Source organism: Taudactylus pleione, unplaced genomic scaffold, assembly GCF_031769625.1.
Source record: "Taudactylus pleione unplaced genomic scaffold, aTauple2 ptg000216l, whole genome shotgun sequence".
Lineage (NCBI taxonomy): Eukaryota > Metazoa > Chordata > Amphibia > Anura > Myobatrachidae > Taudactylus > Taudactylus pleione.
Genome location: NW_028284618.1, coordinates 3926290 through 3947783, shown reverse-complemented (window position 1 = coordinate 3947783; position 21494 = coordinate 3926290). Strand labels below are relative to the sequence as shown.

Below are 21494 nucleotides of genomic sequence, written 5' to 3'. Positions count from 1 at the left end.
GCTAGTATATGCATTTATTTGGTTTGGGTTTAGGATCCCAACAGTCACAGTGAAGGTGGTCATAAAACCGACAGTGGCATCCCGACGGTCAAAATCCAGGTGGATTTTGGAAAGTATTCTAGCCCAAATCCTAACCCCCCCAGCAGCCTAGCCTATCCCTAACCCCTAGTGCCTAACTCTAACCCTAAATCTAACCCTAATACTCACTGTCGGAATCTGTCGGTATTATTAACGTCTGTATTTTGACCATCGGGATCATGGCTATTTCCCATTCATTTGGATATTTGTAATTCTTAATCTACAATCCATCAAAGTCTTAGTAAAATCTATTATTTTTTCTCAGCTATCGATAACAATTGGTGGACAACAGATACTGTTACTGGTGTCAATTATCAGATTATGGAGGATTCGGCCATCACTTGGTACCAGGCGCGGAGAAGCTGCCGGCAACAAGATGCCGAGTTACTAAGTATAACAGCTACATGAGCAAGCATACATCTCAGGTGAGACTCGGGTGGAAGCAAAATTGGTGGGGTCACTTCATATCTTCATGAACAGTTCCCTTCAAGTGATTCTCATACATATCAGCTTTCAAAATGGCGGGCTCCATTGTATACAGGTCATACTTGTATACTCTAGTGGGTTGTTCAAGAGATTTTCAAAATAGTTTTCCTGGATTCCCGGAATAGCAGGGTACCCTTCCACTTCCTGCCACCATTTAACTTGTGCAAAGAGAAATTAGTGAATGTGTATTTGCAGAGCTAAAAGTGGGCATGTGACTGTTTGTCTAATTCAGTCATTAAACACAGTACAGTCAAAAAGGCCAGTGCTACCTTTACTATAGGAGATGCCAATCAATATAATAGTAGTACAAATACAGTCTGCACCTTTACCAGCCTGTGTTCAAGCTGCTGCTCTCATCCAGGCCCAGTCCAGTTCAAGCCTTTGGTTCTGTTGCTGTTACCTCTGGTCCCAGTCTGGTTAAAGTCTCTGGGTCAACTCCAGTTCCCTTGCTGTTACTGTACCCCCGGTCCCAGTCCGGTTCAAGCCTCCGGTTCCATTCCCCTTCTACTACTGTTATTATTATTATTATCCTTTATTTATATGGCGCCACAAGTGTTCCATGGCGCCTTACATAGTACATAGAACTAATAAGTGAACAAGAAACAAGTAACTTACAGTACATTACAGTGCAGGACAAGGATACAATTTATATACATTGCTGCAATAGAGATTAAAACAAGAGATATGGTAAGAACTTACCTTTGTTATCTCTGTTTCTACGAAGTCCATAGGGTCCACAGGGTTGACCTTGGGGTATAGGTTGGGAACCAAATCCGGGCACCACGCAGTTAAAGCTTTCAGCTCCCAGGATGCACTGGGTCCACTCTCCCTATAACCTTGCCCCAAGCCAGAGGCACCTCAGTTTGTAAGTAGCCAAAGGCCAGAGGAGGAAAGAAAAAGAGAGAGAAGACTGGAACACTCAAGAACCATACTCACAGAGAAGGAGACGGGAAACCGGTGACCAGTAACACAGCCCATATGAAGCCAGGTGTGTCAGGGTGGGCACCCTGTGAACCCTATGGACTTCGTAGAAACAGATATAACAAAGGTAAGTGCTTACCATATCTCTTGTTTTCTACTTCAGGGTCCATAGGGAGTCCACAGGGTTGACCTTGGGGATGTCCCAAAGCAGTCTTTATAAGGGTGGGGACGCTCCTGTGCTGAGAGGCAAAGGAAACCAATGCATAGAAACTTAAAAAGGTGTGGACAGAAGACCACATGTCACCTTGCAAGGCAGAACAGCCGAGGCTCCACAGCAAGCTGCCCACGAGGGGCCCACAGCCTGAGGAAAACAAGCATCAACAGAAACAATAAGGCCTTCCTATGTGTAGGCCCCTGAGAAAGACATACGAAGCCATCCAGCCAACATCTGGTTATAGGCCGGCCAACCTGTCCTGTGAAAAACAGAAATCCCAGACCACAAATAAGGAGTCTGATTTCCCTAAGGAGCTTGAATGGATCACATAAATCCGGAGAGGCCGGACCTCAGTCAATGAAGCCACACCCGCCGAGAGGACTGGAGATTGAATGGCAGTACCATAAGTACCAGAATAATATGGAACCTAAAAACCACTTTAGGAAGAGACACAGGTCGAGTGCAACTCACACCCTGACATGATGAACCAGCCAGAAGAGGGAGCCACATGAGAACGCTCCCAATTCCGACACTCTCCTGGCAGATGCAAACGCCATAAGAGAGAGAGAGAGCCTAAGCAATAGACCATGTAATGGCTATCACAGCCAGTGGTTCAAATGAATGTCCCGGAGGGAACGAAGAACCACTACTAAATCTCATGGAGCCCCTAGGGGGGACAAAGGGAGGCGTAATCCAGAAAACACCCTGAAGGATGAACCGGATACCAGAGAGTGGAGCAATTCCACATCCAAACCATACTGACAGTGTAGAGATCTGCACCGTCAGAAAGGCCAGGTGGAGGGTGAGACCCAAGCCAGATGGAAGGAATGTCAGAATTTCTGGAAATCCTAAACACCGGAGGATCGTAGCGACAGGTATGATACCATAAGAATTATGTATGCCACAGCCTGTAGTAGATCCCAGCAAAAGCTGATCTATGTGCTCTAAACATCTCAATGATGACAGAGCCAGGGAAGCCTTAGGACCACTGTAGAGACGCAGTCAAAGACAAACGATCCAGATCCAGGGCAAAACAAGGACCCTGAGACAACAGGTTCGGATAGTGAAGCAGCAGGAATGGAGTATCGATGGGGAGACTCCGAAAATCTAAGTACCCGTGACATCTGGAGCAACCAGGAGCCACCAGCAGGAAAGCATCTCCGTCTCAATTGAAAAACTTCCGAAGACCTCAAAGAAGAATGGAGACCGGAGGAAACAGGTACACAAAGTGGAAGGACCACTGCACTGTCAATGCATCACCGAAGGTTGCTTCAGTACCTCGAGAGCTGGACTCTAATACCGGTAGTGTGTGAGAGTCAGAAGGCCATGAGGACACCTTCTGGGAGACCCCCTCTGCTCACTAGGAGTTGAAACCTCTCTAGGAGAAGAGACCAGTCCCCAGAATGCATGTCGTGACGGCTGAGGAAGTCTGCTTCCAAATGGAGAACTCCCGGAATGAACACTGCAGAGATGGCTGGGGGGAGACTCTCGGACTATGTCAGAATGTGTGACACTCTCGTCACTGCTACCCAACGACCAGTGTCTTCTAGATGTAGTCCACTGTTGTGACACTGTCGGACTGAACCGATTCAGGTTCACCATGAAGCCTGTGTTAGGCCAGAGTGAGGGCCCAAGACAGCCTAAAGTTCCAACAAGTTAATGGGCAGGGCGGAAGTGACAATCATCCAACAGCCCCAACAGGTGTGCAGACCAGTCACTGGACCTCAGAGATTGGTATCCGTAGTAAGGATTAACCTAGATGAGATGGCCATAACCACCCAGATAGAGACAGACACATCTCCAGAGAGGACATCTCTAAACAGTGATCCAATGGAATAAAAACGTTCCATCTGGAGAGGATCAGTCTTTGCAAAGACCTGGAATGGAACTGAGCATATTCCACCCTTCCAAAGGTAGACACCCTGGATTCCAGAACCCACATGACAGAGTGTATAGACACTTGTCAACTGTGGAGACATCTGCGCACTCGTAGTTAAAGAGTGAAGATCTTGCCTGATGTCAGAAAAGATTCTCCGATTCTGAGAATCGAGCAGGGCTCCCAGATGAATCATATCCTCTGAGGAATTCAGGGAGGACTTTTTCCCAGTTGATTAGCCCTTTGTGCTAGTGAAGGGAAGCAATGGATAACCGGAAATGGCTTCAAAGAACCCTGGAGATCCTGTAAAGAACAGGAGGTCGTCCGGATACGGGAGCAGTCGGATACCCTGAACAGGTGGACCATCATAAAAGCCATAAATCTGGTAAACCCTGGTGGGGCTGTGTAAAGTCCAAAGGGCAGAGCCTGAAAACTGGAAGAGTTGCTGTGGCACAGCAAACCTGAGCTACCACTGATAAGAGGGCTCTATAGGTACCTGTAGGTACGTTCCTGAATAACCAGTGATACCATAAAAGTCCCCAGGATCCATAGCTTGGATGATGGAGCGTAGGGGTACCCTCCTGAACCTAGGCACCTTTAGTAATTGGTTCAGGGATTTCAGATAGAGGTTAGGCCAATGAGGACCATTCGGCCTCTGCACCAGAAAGTAGAATAACCAGTCCCTCACTGAGATAGTGGGGCTGGCATAATTACCCCTGCTTATCGCAAGGACTGTATAGTTTCCTGGACCTGTAAGGCCTTGTTCGGGTCTGAAGAAAGGCCTGTGTAGCAAAATATGTGGGGAGGCCATCTGAGCAATGAGAGGGTGCACCCGTGAGAGACTTCAACTCGTACCCAAGCATCCGTGGTGACTTGACACCAGCACTGGGCGAACTGAGAAAGTTGGAATGTCACTCTGGGATCCCCCAGATGAAAACCTGTCGCGTCAGGCTGAAAGTTCATCCTCCGGTTTAGAAGCAGGGCGTCTGGATGTCCAGGTCTGCTTGGTACCAGGTATGGCAGCCCTCGTGGAGACGGACAGCCTAAGAAAAGACTAGCTTTTAGGCTGTCCCTGAGGACAAAAAGACTGAACAGATGTATTCCGAGGCCTCATAGTGGGAGTAGCTGAAGGCGGAAACTTGCCGAGTGAAACTGCCAACGTTGCTACAATCTTGTAAAGGTCAGGACCAAACAAGATCTCCCCAAAATAGTGTAACCATTTTAAGGCCTATCTTGGAGTCTACCTCTGCCCTCCATGAGCGCAGCCATAGGGTATGGTGGCGGATACAGTCGCAGTTGAAACCCTGAAGAGTAGGAGACCGGCATCCAATGTTGTTGCTCCAACATATGAGCTGCATTTTTAAATGTGAGCGACAAAAGGCATCTGATCCCCAGAAGTTTTTGAGGGAATAAAGCTCTACAAATGCAGCGGCCCAGCACTCAATAGCATTAGCCATCCCTGCGATAGCCATGGTTGGACGGGTAACAGACCCTGAAAGCGTGTATATTGATTTCAGGCAAAGTTACCACCTACGGTTCCGTAGAATCCATCCGGGCAAGGATGGGAGGCGTAGTAGCGCTCTTAATCAGACAAATAACATCCACCCCCAGAAGGTGATTCCTATTACTTGCAATGACCCTCAGGGAATGGGAAATATGAGTCCCAATGCTCTTGTGATACCTCTTATCCGGCCATTGCCCGACCTCCGCCATGTGATCCACCCACTGGTCAGAGAGAGGGAAAACAGCCGAAGACACTTTAATTGCTTAAACTGAGGGTGTTTTTGATTTTAGGTGCAGGTTCAACATCCTCTGTAACCAGGATGGACATGACCACCAGCACCAAAGCAGGGATAAAAACTACATGATCTAGGCACCCCCTCCTGTGAAGGAGTCCGACACCTCCTCCAGTGCACCCTTGGCTGACGATCGGTGTTAGACAGCAGTGCAAACTGGGCAGTAACCACAGGTCATTTTTTATGCCATTTTGTGTCCCATAGAAATGACATCTGCCCAGGGTGGCTGTTGTGGTAGTCCCTGCCAGGGAAATGACAGACTGTTACCTGAGGGAATATTAAAAACCCCAGTAGGGAGCGCAGTCTGTGTCACAGGGGTAATTGCAAGAACTGCGAGATACCCTGAGAGGGAAGGGTAGTATGTTGAAGCAACCCAAAGTGGGTGACAACTATGGGGGCCGCCAGGTGATCCGCAAGGGAGGTCAGTGTCTTGAGAAACAAACTGCCCCAGGGGGAATCTGAAAGGAGCCCGGCACCTCATACCTAACCCTTTCCGAGTCAAATCCTCCGCATTCACACCTGCAGCACATGACAGGCAGGATAGCAAAAAATGGGTGCAGTATCGTGCTCTATTCCCTAGTCAGACATATCTGACTAACACTCGTGGAAATATCGAGCAGCGCTATACTGGTCCTGACTAACGCTAAGATTAGGTGCAGGGACCCATTATCAGCGTATGCAACACACAGTTCCATCTAAAATATGGCAACATGCAGCACGCAACAGTATGTGACCGACCTCACAAATTTTGACAAGTATATATAAATGTGAGGTCTCAGATCCACCCTAGGTACACCTGTATTAGGGCAGATAGAAAGAAAAGGATAGATATATACTGACAGGTGAGAGAAAAAACACAGACAGTCAGCTCTAGCATAAGTCACATACAATGCAGAAATATATATATACACATAAACATGTCATATAATATCCTGCACAATGTCGCTACATTCAACTGTCCAAATTCAGTGTCTAGGAAGGCTATAGCGCTGTGTACACTGACCTAATGGTGAGGTACGCAGGGGGACTGGATCAACTGCCATCCTGAAAGATTTCTGCTGCACCACAGAGAGAAAATGGCCGCTGGAGACATCAGAGGAAGCAGCTCAGCGATGCCAGACTATAGTTACTGAAGGGCTCGCTGAGCTGAGGGGAGGAGCCGCTATAACAGGGAAGGCTTCCTCCTCTGGCCGGCTATTAACCCCCGGGACACCGGCTCCCAGCACCGATCGTGAAGTTCCTGGTGGTCTAGTGGACACGCGGGGTATGCCTCCATGGAGGGGGACCCCACCCCCACTGCCAGCGCCTCCGGTCTGTCCCCAGAGACTGGAGGCATTGGACTGCATTTTAAGTGCGCGGATCACCACAAGCGGTGACCTGTGACCTTACCTGCTCCCCGTCGATCTGGCAGCAGTCCTGGGCACCCGCAGAGTCCGGCTAGTACAGACTCTGGGGTTCTGCTGAGATCCCCAGATCTGTACTGACGTCTCAGCGCCAGTGGGGTGACGGAGCAGCAGCTTGGACGTCCTATGGAGTCCAAAAGTAAATTAAAAACCTATGAACTCATAAAAATAAAATAAGCTTAGGGGCTGCTAATCAGCCCCCCCTGCGATAATGGTGACCCGACTCCGGCCGGGCACCAACTTAAACTGAGGTGCCTCTGGCTTGGTGGCGGGGTTATAGGGAGAGTGAACCCAGTGCATCCTGGGAGCTGAAAGCTTTAACTGCGTGGTACCCGGATTTGGTTCCCAACCTATACCCCAAGGTCAACCCTGTGGACCCCCTATGGACCCTGAAGTAGAAACACTCACAATAAGCAGCAGGGAGTTGGCAGTCACGTGTTGGGTGCCCTTATGGGGGAGTAAAGAGTTGAAGAAAATGTAAAGAGAAGCACATGAGGGAAGAGGTCCCTGCTCGTGAGACATGTTACATTTTGGTCCCAGCCTGCATAGTCTGAAGTCTCCTATCCTAGTGCTTCAAGTGCCAAATCTTCAGCCTACCGTGATCCTGACTTACTTTGCTGCTCTTCAATTGTATTGCCTATTCTAAGCATCACAACTCCTGACCTAATTTTGGGACTCTCTACTCACCATACCATTGGTACCTCTATCAATGGTGGTTGTTGCCTCTTGGAGTGTTAGATATTGTGCTAAGTCTCTGCTTCACTGTTGACTCTGGTTGCTGGGGACTGGGTAATTGATCTAGAGTCCTCTCGAGGTTGTAGGCTCCGTCACCCAACTCTGGTTATTGGCTTGCAGCATCTTCTAGCAGATTCCAGGTGGGCTACCAATTACCTGTATTACTCTGACCTGAGCTGCTCTGACCCTTGAGTTTTCCGGATCCTTATCCCTGTATTCAGGGTAAGGGGTTGAGTTCCACTGAATTGGTTCCAGGGACAGACTGAGAGCCTTCCAGGTATCACCGACCTCCCTGAAGGCACCAGACATTAACACATGGCTCTACTCCTGATTCAACAACCACAATTCCACTATGACCGTGATCTGAAAACCTAAACATGATACAACCACTGGAGTTTTTAAGGCAAAGAAGTGGAATATTATGCAATGATTGAGTCAATCATATAATCAAGCATGCATTCCACTTTCTGAAGACAAAAATAAAGGTAGAAAGACCCATGAACAAACAACTGAAGACAGCTGCGGTAAAGGCCTGGCAGTGCTAAACAAAGGAGGAAACCTAGCATTTGGTGATACCCATGGGTTCCAGACTTCAGGCAGTCATTACCTGCAAAGGATTCTAGACTGTGGGCTCTATTTATTAACATTCTTTTTACTAAAATAAAGTGAAAAAGGGTGTTTTCACACCCTTTTCACATTATTTTAGTATCACCTATAGTTATTACAGGGCAATTGGAGTAGAATTCATAAAATTCTACTCCAACCCCTAAGTATCACTTATTTTTAGTAAAGCAGATCGCATTTCCCATAACTGTAATGGGAAATGTGATCCGACCAGAGTTACTAAAAATAAATGTGAAAAAAATATCGGGGAAAGCCCTGTGATAATAACGCCACCTGGAGGTGGCGTTGTCCACAGTCTCCCCCGGTTACCGGCCTCCTGCCCTGCTCTAACGGGGAGAGCAATCAGGTCCCAGTAATCAGTTGTGTGGTCTAAACAGACCGCAAGCTGATTACTGTAAAAAAAGAAAAAAAAAAATAGTAAAAAAAAAAAAATTACTTACCTGACTCCTGGGACCGGTGATCGGGCCTCCGGTGATGACTCCCCTCCGGTCAGCTGGTCTCCCACAGTGCACTGCGGCCCTTTCATCAGGTGATCGGGCCCCAGTGCAGTATGGGAGATCACCTGACCGGAGGAATGGAGAACATCACCGGAGGCCTGGAGCATGCAGGTAAGTGTAAGTAAGGGAGAGGGGGATCGCGGGGGGGGGGGTCGTGGGGGGTCCACGATCACAGGGGGTGGGGCTTAGTGCCGGGGGGCGGGGCTTAGCGCCAGAGGGGGGTTAGCAGCGGCGACCGATCGACGCATGCGCGGGCACTTAATCACGGTATTTTTTGCAAAAATACCGTGATAAGGCTCCGAAGGGGATTTGCAGGGACAGAGCTTTATCACTAGCTCTGTCCCTGCTAGGGATTTGTAGTAAATCCCTGTGATATTGCCTGAATTCGCAATGCGAATTCAGTCGGTAATATCACACTACAATCTGCATTACCAATGCGGATTGTAGTAAATAGAGCCCAATGTATTAAATATTTACATTTTATTTAGGATTATGTTAATTTGTCCAATTATATACGAGCCCCTCAAAATAGGAGACTGTGTATAAAAATGGTTTCAATTATTAAACATTTCATACAATATTATTGTTCAACCCCTAACATTAAAGCTGAGAGTCTGTACTTCAATTGTATCTTTATTGTTTAATTTCAAATCCATTGTGGTGGCGTACAGGGACAAAGGGCCTGATTCAGAACCGCTCGTAAGCGGCCGCTCGTTCGTTCCGAGCGATGTTTGCCCAACTGCGCATGCGTACGGATCGTTATACGAATGCGCGAACCAGTAATTGCGGCCGGAAATCGTTTGTTCGCTAAATAGCGAATGCCTGATAATTTGAGTGACAGGAGTAGGCATATGTGGGTGGTAACAGGGGAAGGTGCTTGTAAACGGGGAGTGGAGATCCGAACGCAGGCGTGCTTAAAGGTCAAAACGGCCGTTTTATGGGTGTGCATAATTAAAACAGCAGCGTCATTGACCACGTCACTGGGTTATTTTACAGCCAGAACTGCTCTCAAATTTGTGGTAGCAAACACCTGCCCCAAGAATAGCGAGCAGTTCATACGATGTTCGATGTACTCGATTAATCTAATAAATAGCGGACATGACGTATGGTTCGAGCGGCCAGGGTGCGTCTTTTTCAAAATTACAACCGCAAGTTTTGTTTGCTCGTTCAGACATAGAGGCGTCAACAGACCGCAAAGAGCGAACGGTTCATTTGAATAGCCACCCCTTTTTGTTGACCGAACGACCGCAAATAGCGACCGGCTCTGAATCAGGCCCAAAATCTTTATTTTCTAAGTTATATCATAGCTTGATAATGGGTTCAGGATGCAGATGTGATAAAAGACTGCTTTGAGCAAATTATGACATCATCGCTGTACTACGTCTACCTGACCAGCGAGGGAGTTTGAAAGACTCTCCAGGGAAATCACTGTAATTCCAGAGTGTCTCCCTGTTATTCAGGGACAGTTGACAAGTATGCCACACAGATGATAGAGGTAAATTCAGTAGGGATTTAGAAGTGGTTAATTAGAACATGTACTTACTGTACATATACATGGTGATAAGAGGACATGTGTAGCGCCCTTTTTGCTGACCTTAGGGCCTGATTCACTATGGATCGCACCTCCGATTGCAATAGCGATTATGCGCGCAGTTCAACTGCGGTAGTATGCTAATCCACTGTGATCAATATGCCATCGCAGCACTACACAAGGACACCCACTTTACCTTACACACATCCGTAATGTTTAGCAAGACTGCAAAACCATTGGTAACATTGAGTACCATCGCAGCCTCATGCACACTTACACAAGGTCAGACATTACTCTGGAATTGCTCACTTCATCGCATGCGATGAGTACTCAAGCTGTGTAGGGCATCGCAGTGGATAATTTATGCACGCCCATGCAACGGCGTTCAAACGCACTGGCACGCCTGCATTTCACCGATCACCCCCCCCCCGTCACCTCCCACAAACGTAATTTCCTGTCAATCACTCTGCAATGGGTCTGCGTAGTCACTGTGATCGCAGTGCCGATCACAGTGGCCGGTTCACGCACAAGCACTGCAGTGCGTACACATGGGCAGAATGCAACAATCAGCTGATTGCGTGCGGAATCACAGTTGCAATTGGTAGTGAATCAGGCCCTTAGTCTGGTGCATAAAAGTGTGGAGGGTAATTCCCCAAATTATTTTGTCAGATGCTATTCACTGATTAACTGTCCCTGATTTTTTATTTAACCAGACATCATATTACAGTGCGGGGTTATCAGAGAAGCAGATGTTACGAGATATAAAAACAAAACAAGGGGCGTGGCCTGGCAGCTATTCGAGGAGGACATGTGGTTTCAGGGCTCCTGGCCTTTCTGAATTATATCCTTTATATTCCTCTATTTGCCTGGCCCCTGAGATCTTGCCAGTGCTCTACCTGAGTTCCTCATCAGGCACATAACAGGCAGTAGTGATTACAGAACTTGGGGAAGCTTCCTTCCTCCCTTAAGATTGAGGCCTACTGTTCTCATTGGAGCCAGGACCTGGATTTTTGCAGAGACCAGGCACCCTTTGCTGTGATCCCTGACTCCCCAGCTGCCTGGAATCACTCAGAAGTGAAGACCCTGCACTTACCTTACAGCTGCTGGCACTATTCCTGAATTGGATCTTATGTACTGGGTCTAGAGGAGCTAATCTCCGGAGACAGTGGTTGTGGCCATCTTTAATATATTCACTGCACTTCAGACAGAGGCCCTGATTCAGAGCCGGACGCTCTGAGAGAGCGCTCACTCTGAATCAGGGCCGTCCTTCTCTTTTTTTAGAGCGGCCTCCTAGCCGCTCGCATAGCTGTGGGTCACCAACCACAGCTATAGGGAGTGGCCAAAAAGATGGTCGCGATGGTCAAGACCATCATGATCATCGGACTTGCGACGAGACCCTTGTGGTAGGGTCTCGTTGCCGCAAGCCCTGGAGTGATTTTGGTTCTATCAGTGCCGAAAGCACTCCCACTGACATCACTTGTGATGTCAGTGGGGCTGGCCCCAGACGGTAGGCATTCCCATGGGAACGCCTCCGTCTGGCCAGCCACGCCCCCGGCACGCCCACCAAAGGGGCGTGCTGTCACTCACCATCGACAGCACGCCCCATAGCGACGGGGCTATCCGTGCCCGTCGCTATCCGTGTATCGCGCATGCGCACGATGGAGCCGCCTCCGTCATGCGCATGCGCACTGGGCCAACATCGACCCGCTTGCGAGCGCTCAGCGCTCGTGAGCGGGTCTGAATTAGGCCCAGGGTTCTAACAGTTCTTTTTTTTTATCACTTGAGCTCCCTCTTGTGGATTTTTGCTGTAATTGCGGGACATATTTAAAACCTCAGAGCATACTTCTATTATACTGTAGGTACAAGAGCGCTCAAGCTCCTCCGATTCGCCCCAAGATGTGACTAGACTGTCCAGATCCCTGATGGATATGATCTTTCACAAATACTCTGACTCTTGCACTCTATGCCTACCCGCCATGACTTTACCTCTCTAGAGCGTAATCTTCATGCCACTATTCATTCAGAACTAGCGGAAATAAAAGCAGACATTTCACATCTGGGCGAGAGGGTCTCTCAATGTGAGGAATTTCGGGAGACCTCAATGGATGCTTATAATGGTCTACGTGAAGTGGTGGTCCGCCAGGCATCTTTGATCACTGTCATGTCCCAGCGGTTGGAGGACTTGGACAACAGAGGCAGGCGCAACAATCTTAGGATTCAGGGTGTATCGGAATATATCCCTGCGAATAGTGTGACTGATTATCTCACCAGAATCTTTAACAATATCCTGGGTAGGGATCCAGAATCTTCAGTTGCCTTTGATAGGGCACACAGGGCGCTGAGGACTCAAAGTCCAGTGGGAGACCAGGCGAGAGACATTATATGTCGCCTACATTATTTTACACAGAAGGAGGAGATTGTACACAAGGTCCGTAATAAAGACTCCATCGAGATAGATGGGCAGAGGATCCAGATTTTCCAAGATCTGTCGTGGTCTACTCTCCAGAACCGCAGAGCCCTCAGACCTCTTACGGTGGAACTACGTAATCTCAATTTGTGCTATAGATGGGGCTTCCCTTTCAGTCTATAGGTAACGCACCAGGGGAAACAGCTCATCCTTAAAGATCCTTCAGATTTGTCTTCCTTCTGTGCCGCTTTGGGGATTACTCCTCCCCAACTCCCGGATTGGCAAGATTGCACAACAGGCCATTTTCCACCTGCGCTTCAGTTGGACAACGACAGATGGCAAGTTGTTGAACACCCAGCAAAGAGTCCCAAGCATCGTAGAAGACCATCCGATAGTCGGGTGACATTAATTTCTTTTGGTCTGCTTTGCCTTGTTAATTCCATGGACCTGGGTTTAGCCGGCCTACATATTAAAGGGACTTTTTTGGATAGTCATCTGTTTTACGGAATTATCACACTGTTTGCCATCTGCCTTCTTTACTGTTAGAGATTGTTATATCTCCCCTTTCAACTGTGAACTTACTGCGTGGACTCGTGCTAACCCAGAGGTTTTGTGAGTATGGCTCACATTTGTGCCTTGCATGTTTGATAAGTTTTCCCCATGTTCTTTCGGTCTATATATTTTGACAGATTCTCTACACTCTTTTTTATTTTCCATGTTTTGATGTTCTATTGATGTGTTTTTTTTTAAGTATTATGTCTTAGGTGTCAGGGTTCAGCCTAGGATCGGCTATCTCTCACCTCCGTGCCAGCTTCCCCTGACTTTCTTGTGGTCAGACATCTGGTGCAGTGAGAGGTGAGATGCTGAGTATTCTGCCTTATGTGCTTTTGCGGACTTCCATGGTCGGCTGTGTGTTTTGGGGATCGGAGTTCCCATCATGAGCGCCGCCATGACAGTTCCTCTCATGTGACAGTCCTCCTAACCAATGGTAGCATGATCTCAGTCAGCTGACGCTGTGCTCCAATAATCTGCTACACCTGGGTATAAATCTGCCCCCAGAACTTCCGGAAGATGCTATTCAACTTTGCTGTTCCAGTGCCTGTGATTCTCATCAGTGTTGCTCTGTGTGTTTTCCTTCAGAGTGTTGCTCAGCCTGGTCACAGTTCTCTAGTTTCCAGTATTAGCTTCCATGCTATTCTCAGTCTGAGAGTTAGTTCTCTCCCAGTAATCCTGTCTTACATGTTTCTATGTCTGTGTGTTTTGTTATGTTCTGCTATTTCCCTGTTACTGAAGTGACAGTTTACCTGCTATTGCTAATTGGCTCCCAGCTGCATCTTTTGCATTCTCAGTATATGTATGTGTCCACTCTGCTCTGTGTTTGTCTATGCAAGCCAGCACCTGCATATTTAGCAATCCCCAGTACATGCCAGTGTCCTCATCTCCCTGTATTGCTGTGCAAATCAGCACCTGGATTTCACAGCAATTCCCAGTACATTTCCCTGTGTTTCCAAGCAAGCCTGTGATTAGGATTTCTAAATGTGCCAGGGTCCACTTCTCTATGGTCCTCATTCAGACCCGTACGCTCTGAGCAGAGCGCACGCTCTGATTGAGGGCCGGCCTCCATGAAAATGGAGCGTCCTCCTGGACGCTCGTATAGCTGTGGGTCACCACCCACAGGCTATACGAGCGTGCATTTTGATGGCCGCGATGGTCTTGACCATCGCGACCATCGAAACTGCGAGCCGGAGCCTGCGGTTGAGGTTTTCAACCGCAAGCTCCGGAGTGATTTTGGCTCTATCAGAGCCAAAATCACTCCCACTGACATAACTAGTATTGTCAGTGGGCCAGCTTCTGACAGGAGGCGTTCCCGTGGGAACGCCCCCGTCAGGGAGGCACGCCCCCACCACGCCTACCAAAGGGGGCGTGCTGTCAATCAACATCGACAGCACGCCCCCTTTGATCAGACACAACGAGCGAAGGACTTTCCTTCGCTCGTCGCGTCTGGCGCATGCGCACGACGGAGCTCCCTCCGTCGTGCGCATGCTCAGTCCAGAACATCGACCCACTTGCGAGCGGACAGCCGCTCGCGAGTGGGTCTGAATCAGGCCCTATGTGTCTCACTGTGCTAATCAGCTCCTGAATCTATTGCAGTTCCCAGTACATTTCCCTGTGTTTCCAAGCAAGCCTGGGACTAGGATTTTTACATGTGCCTATGTCCACTTCTCTCTAGGTCTCACTGCGCTAATCAACTCCTGAATCTATTGCAGTTCCCAGTACATTTCCCTGTGTTTCCAAGCAAGCCTGGGACTAGGATTTCTACATTCTCAAGTCCATCTCCAGTGTTTAAGTTTTCAGTTCATCTCCAGTGGTCAAGTACTAATTTATATACAAATTCATTTAATATAGTTCTGGTCTTTCTGCCACTCCCAGGTACCTGTCCAGAGGGCAGCGACCTGCCTATTTGGTGCAGCAAAACCCAAATCCCGACTGGAGGGGTCACTGGTGAAGACCACCAAGTGGGTTAGACTCCGCGCCTCTGGGCAGGTCTAGCCAAACCTGGGTTTGGCCGCAACTAGGAGACCTAGTTCAGTCACTTCCCTAGTCACCTGAACCCCCCGGCTCACCGTCCTCCACAGAGGAACACTTGCACCAGATCGTGACATTAGGTCTACCTTAGATTTTATAATATTTTGAGACTGTAAATGCTTAGGTAGTTCTCTGCACTGTTAGTTTACTGTGTTTTTCTAGTTTTGGTGGCTGCTGTCGCTGACCCCCGGTGTGCCCTCACACCGCATATGCTTGTCCTTATGCCAGGTTGTGTACATCACACCCGTGTGGCTAAGGAGCGGTCTTTCAATGTTTTCCATTATTGTTACCTATTTGTATCTTTTTTTTTTCTTTTTCTTTTCTTGTTTTATTTATTTACATTTTTTTCCCTTCCCATGCCCCTTCCCCCCACCCAAGATCATTATTAGTATATGATGGCGACCAGTTCTAGGAATACAACCCTTAGGGTTGTTTCAATAAATGCAAAAGGGCTAAATATACCTGAAAAATGATCTAGGGCACTGCGTGAATTATATGCCCTTACAGCTGATGTGGCTTTTATCCAGGAGACACACTTTAAAGCTGGTGCGGCTCCGTCTTTGAAAGGACACAATTTTCCTAATACTTTTTATAGTAATAATAGGGATGGTAAAACCCTAGGAGTAGCAATTTTATTCTCTCATCGTCTCCCTTTCACAGCCCTGGAGAACTTTTCTATAGTTGATGGTCGGGCATTATTAGTTAAGGGCACTCTCCATGGTCAGATTTACACTTTTACCTGTCTCTACATGCTAAAACCAACCAAAGCTCATTCCTAAAGACAGTGTTAGACAGTATCGATGCCTTGAAAGAGGGGATCCTCATTCTAGGGGGCAATTTGAATTGGACACTTCATCCTGATGTGGATACTTCCATTTCCTCCCGTAGTCGCCCCACTAGTTGATTTAAATAAAAACGTTGATTGGACTATTTTTTTTGGCCCCACATATCTTACAACATACTTCTATTGAACCAATGATTTGGTCTGACCATACCCTGATCACTCTTACACTCCCTACCAGTCTTCTTCCTCCTAAACCTTGCACTTGGCGCTTAAATGAAAGCCTTCTTTTGGATGCTTATTGTAAACCTCAGTTGGACCAGACTCTCACGGACTATTTTGAACTAAATGACACTCCTGAGGTTTCCAGCCTTACTGTTTGGGAGGCTCACAATGTGTATTGAGGGGGAAACTGATCCAACTGGGTTCTTATATTAAAAAACAACGAGAGGGTCGTAAGCTGCACTTGCTCCAGCAAATTAGATTGTTTGAATTAAAAAACAAAGCCTCTTTGTCAGTTGCAGATCAGAAAGCTTTATCCTTGGCCCGATTTGAACTCAATAAACTCTTGAATGAAGGGGTGAAAAGAGATTTTTGTTTATGTAAAAATCGTTATTTTCAATGGGGCAATAAACCAGGTAAATTATTGGCACGGGCCTTGCGGGCTCAGAGAGCGGTATCTTTTATAGAGGTGGTCAAGGATGGGACTGGTAGAGATTGTAGATTGACCCCCGATATTGCATCAGCATTTCAGTCTTACTATTCGAAGCTGTATAGCCTTTCGTCCTTGGGCTCTCCCGCAGAGATTGCTGCTTTTCAGGAGACTGTATCTAATTATCTCCAGAAGGTTAGTTTCCCCTCTATCTCCGACGAGGATAGAGACTGGTTAGACAGCCCATTCACATTGGAGGATTTGGAAGAAGCTCTAAAAAACACCCATACTGGTAAAAACCTGGGCCCCGATGGCTATACGGTTTTGTATTATAAAATGTTTAAGACCACTCTTTTACCCAATATGTTGTTGGCTTTTAAGTCAGTATCTGATAAAGATAGGTTTTTCATCCCAGTCCCTTGAAGCCCATGTTGCGGTTATCCATAAGGACGGTAAGTACCCGGCCCTGTGCTCCAGCTATAGGCCTATCTCCCTACTGAATACAGATATTAAACTATTTGCCAAACTTATTGCGAACAGACTGAAGATTTTTCTTCCTGCTCTTCTGTTATCCACTGATGCAGAGAAGACCTTCGATAGAATAAACTGGAATTTTATGAGGGGTTTATTGGCACACATGGGGTTGGGTCCTGCCTCCTTGCAAAGGATCCTGGCTTTATGTTCCACACCTACGGCATGTATAAGATAAATGGTGCCCTTTCCGACCCAATGCTAATTTTTAATGGCACTAGACAGGGATGCCCCCTATCCCCCATTATTTTTGTTTTGTGTATGGAGGCATTGGCTAGAGCAATCAGATTAAACCCGGACATATCTGGGTTATTTCTATATGGCCGTGAATATAAGCTGCCTTGTTTGCCGACGACCTTCTGGCTGTCCTTACCAACCCCTCTATTTCTGTACCTAGCTTAGTTTCTGAGTTCCGGGACTTTGGTGCTCTCTCTAATTTCAAAATAAACTACTCTAAATCTATAGCAGTTAACCTTTCACTCCCCCCCCCACAGTGGTGGAAGGTTTACAGGCCTCTTTTCCCTTCTCCTGGCATCCCTCAAAGCTTAAATACTTGGGGATTTGGTTGAACCATGACCTGTACAGGTTGTATTAAGATAACTTTTTACCCCTTTTGACAAAGATCAGAAGTGAACTTCAGGACTGGCATCGGGTACGTTCACGTGGTTGCGTAGGGCGAGTTCAATCAAAATGAATATACTTCCTAGAATACTTTATCTGCTCCAGACCCTCCCGATTTACGTTCCTAAGAGCTGGTTTCTGAACATTCACCGCTTGGTGAGAGACTTTGTGTGGGGTAGAAGACGACCTCGCTTTAGACATGACGTTCTCTTCAGACGTAGACACTTGGGGGGGTTTCAATTGCCCCACTTCTTTACTTACTATGAAGCAGTGGCCCTCAGTAGAGTCCTCGAATGGACCTGACCAGATTCTGAAAGACAGTGGGTGAGGTTTGAGAGCACGGTCTCTCAACATGCCTTGGATTGACAGTGTGGTTACAGGCCTTCCCTCTATTACCCACCCCACTGTATGCCCAACTCTTTACTTTTTGGAAATCAATAAGGAAAATGCCATGTGTTTCCTCTACAATCTCTCCTATGACCCCACTTTTTCATAATCCGGATAATTTTCTCCACATATCGACATTGGATACAGGTTGGGGTGACGCGTGTCGGTCAGCTGGTGTCCTCGTCTGGGGTGCTTTCTTTTAACCAAATTCAAGAGACTTGGGATCTACCGGCCTCTGAAATTTGGAGATATCTCCCTATATAACATTTTCTGTCTAGTAAATCGATCTGAGAGGCTGCTCGTAGACTCCCGACTCCTTTTGAAACGATGTGTCAGTCCCAGTCCAGTCCCCAACATTTTCTCTCTTATGGGTATAAATTAGTTATTGAAGACACATTTTCCACATTACCACGCTTCACAGCTGACTGGGAAAAGGATCTGGGTATACAATTAGATTGGGATAAAATTTTTCAGACTACTATGTCCTGTTCGGTTACCTATTCAGTAGTGGAGACTCGGTTTAAAGTTTTGGCCCGCTGGTACAGATGCCCCTCAGTCCTTGCTAAAATGTACCCTGGTGTTTCCGCTACATGTTGGAGATGTGCCTCAGCTGTTGGTTCCCCTCTCCATATATGGTGGGAATGTGCTTCTTTATGCCCCTTCTGGAACTCAGTGATCTCTTTATCTAAAGAGATTGTAGGCCAGGACATTAGCTCAGAACCTGATTTCTGGCTCCTTAATAAGATAGAGGTTCCTGTGTCTTTATATAAAAAAATCTATTATGAAACACCTCAACGGTGCTGCCAATGTGGTAATCCCAGTCCACTGGAGATCACCAAACCACCCAACTATAGCTGAGTGGTTCACTAGATTGGATTTCTATATGTCTGTGGATGATCTTATGACTCTGGGGCTACTAGATATAGAGAGTTCACTGACATATGGGGACCATGGTTTCTGTTTATAAAGATTCTCCCTCCTATTCAGGCCATATAAGTGGAACTTGTTGATTCGTCTCATATTTTAATTAATTTTTAGGATATTATCTCAGGTGGTTCCCTTCTCATCCCCCCCCCCCTCCTTTTCCCTTTTTTACCCTATGCTCTGTTCCAGGCTTTGTTGTATATTTTTCACTTGTCTTATATTATTTGTGATTTATTTTATGTTGTATAATAATTTAATTTTGTGTTTTTGTGGAATACTGTGGATGTGATTTTTCTTTTTAGTTGATTTAAATAAAAACGTTGAATGCAAAAAAAGTAAATAAAAACAAAACAAAATCAAAATAATAAACACTTACTGTCAACATCCATTTTGCAGTTTTTAGGAAACAGGAAACATTTTTTGTAAAACTTTAGAAAGTATCAAATATGGGGAAAATAAATAAATAAATAAAAAACACCCCAAACCAAGTAACATAAGAAATAGAAAAACAACACACAAAGCAATTTGTAATTGACCATCAATTAATTTGCACCTGCAGGTACTGTAGCTTTCAAATCCTATAAAAAAAAATATCTACACAGTAATCTAAATTGTCAGTTTGGGAAAAATATCCAACATGTCCTTATATGAGCAAAAGTGCGCAGTGCCTTCTACTATGCGTCCTGTATGTTGTCATTTTTCCATTATTTAACATTGTGCTGTAATAAACTTTTCCAGTTACACTCAACAATATGGGAAGAGGTTGCGGAAAACATGGAAAATTAAGCCATTAAAATAAATTCGGTAGTGAAGAGGAAAACATATAAATCCCAATAGATTGTATAGTTAAACACATGCCAAGTTCTCTGGGCTCACATTGAATATGATCCATCATATATTCTTTGCTTTTCTTCCATAGGATTAACCAATGACCTGACAACAGCCCTATGGGTTGGACTCAATAGTCTGGACTATAATGCAGGCTGGCGATGGGACAATAAAAGCCCATTTCGATATCTGAATTGGGCTCCAGGTGAATATATTTTATATATTTTTTTTGTTGGGATAACAAAAAATTGTAACAATTTTTGTAATTTAAAAAAAGGACTACTTATTGCGGTTATCTAGTCTTTCTATCAGTAAATAGGTTGCCTTTAGGAGTACCAATAGGGGGAGCCTGCCAAATGTTCATAGCCACGCCCCCAACCATACCCATTTTGGTGACATGCCTCTACTTATGGGTCCAGCCAATTATTCAAAATTCACAGATTGAGCCATTATTTGTCATTGCGTGTAAGCCGCACTGCACGCACGCAGGATTGAATTGTGATTATGCTCACACAGAGGATTCACTCGCAAAGTGAGTGACAGGTAGTTAGCATTTGGGGAGGTGGTTTGAAAAACGCAGGCGTCGAACTATTTAGACTCTGGCGCTCATTCAGACCCGCTTGCTAGATGCATTTGCTCGCTCCCACCGTATGCAAATCGAGCGCACGCCCAGCAAGGCAGACAGTCATATGCCAAGGTATTTGCACGCCCACTATGTCTTGGCGTGCGATCACTATGTGTATGCAGACGCCTGCAGCCAGTCTTAAGACGCCCACTTGCGCACGTCATCTCCTGAAAGTGCATGAAAACATTGTTACATCGAGCACCATCGGATATGCTCGCAGCGCTTGAAGTAGACTATACCCTGCCGCAAGCACTGTGATCACTTCAGTGTGAAATACAACCAGGTGACGTGTACTATGACGCTGCCTGTCTATTATGCACGCCTCTGAAACGGCATTGAAACACTCAGGCACGCCTGTGTTCGCACCTCCACTCCCCCGTTTCCAGTGGCCTGCCCCTGTTACCGCCCACAAACAGCCTCTGCTGTCACTCATTCAACTGGGCTGTCTATGCTGGGTGAGCAAGCACTTCCTGATCTTTTGCAGTGGTTCGCGCACAAATATGATCTTACACATCATTGCTGCAGTCGCGCTAAAAATCCCCTCTCGGCACGCCGGGACCCGTGAGACTCTACTAACGCCATGCGTTTTTTCTGAATCATTTTCTATCGAAAATGCGTCTAAGTCGTGTACTGCTGAATCAGGCGCATCATTATTTACGTCGTATAGTGTGTACCCAGCTTAAGAGTGCTATATAATTTTATCAGTGTTGTATTGGGAAATATGCGCAGTAATAAAACACACTTAGGCATGAAGATCACGTCATAGAGGCCAATGTTTAATAATCTACTGTTCACTTTCTTTTCTATATAAAGCAAATGTGTCATTTTCCATAGGAAATCCATCAACTGAACCTGAGAAAAACTGTGTGGTACTAAACCCTGGGAAAAACGCCAAGTGGGAAAGCAGGGAGTGCGGTCAAAAGTTGGGATACATTTGTAAGAAAGGCAACAGCACCTCGTCTTATATCCCTCCATCAGGTAGAAAAGAAAT

At 46.4% G+C, this 21494-nt stretch overlaps 1 pseudogene; it reads left to right on the top strand.

The window, feature by feature from the left end:
• The window catches only part of LOC148517456 (macrophage mannose receptor 1-like), a 268777-nt pseudogene that overhangs the window by 37281 nt on the left and 210002 nt on the right, over positions 1–21494 (top strand).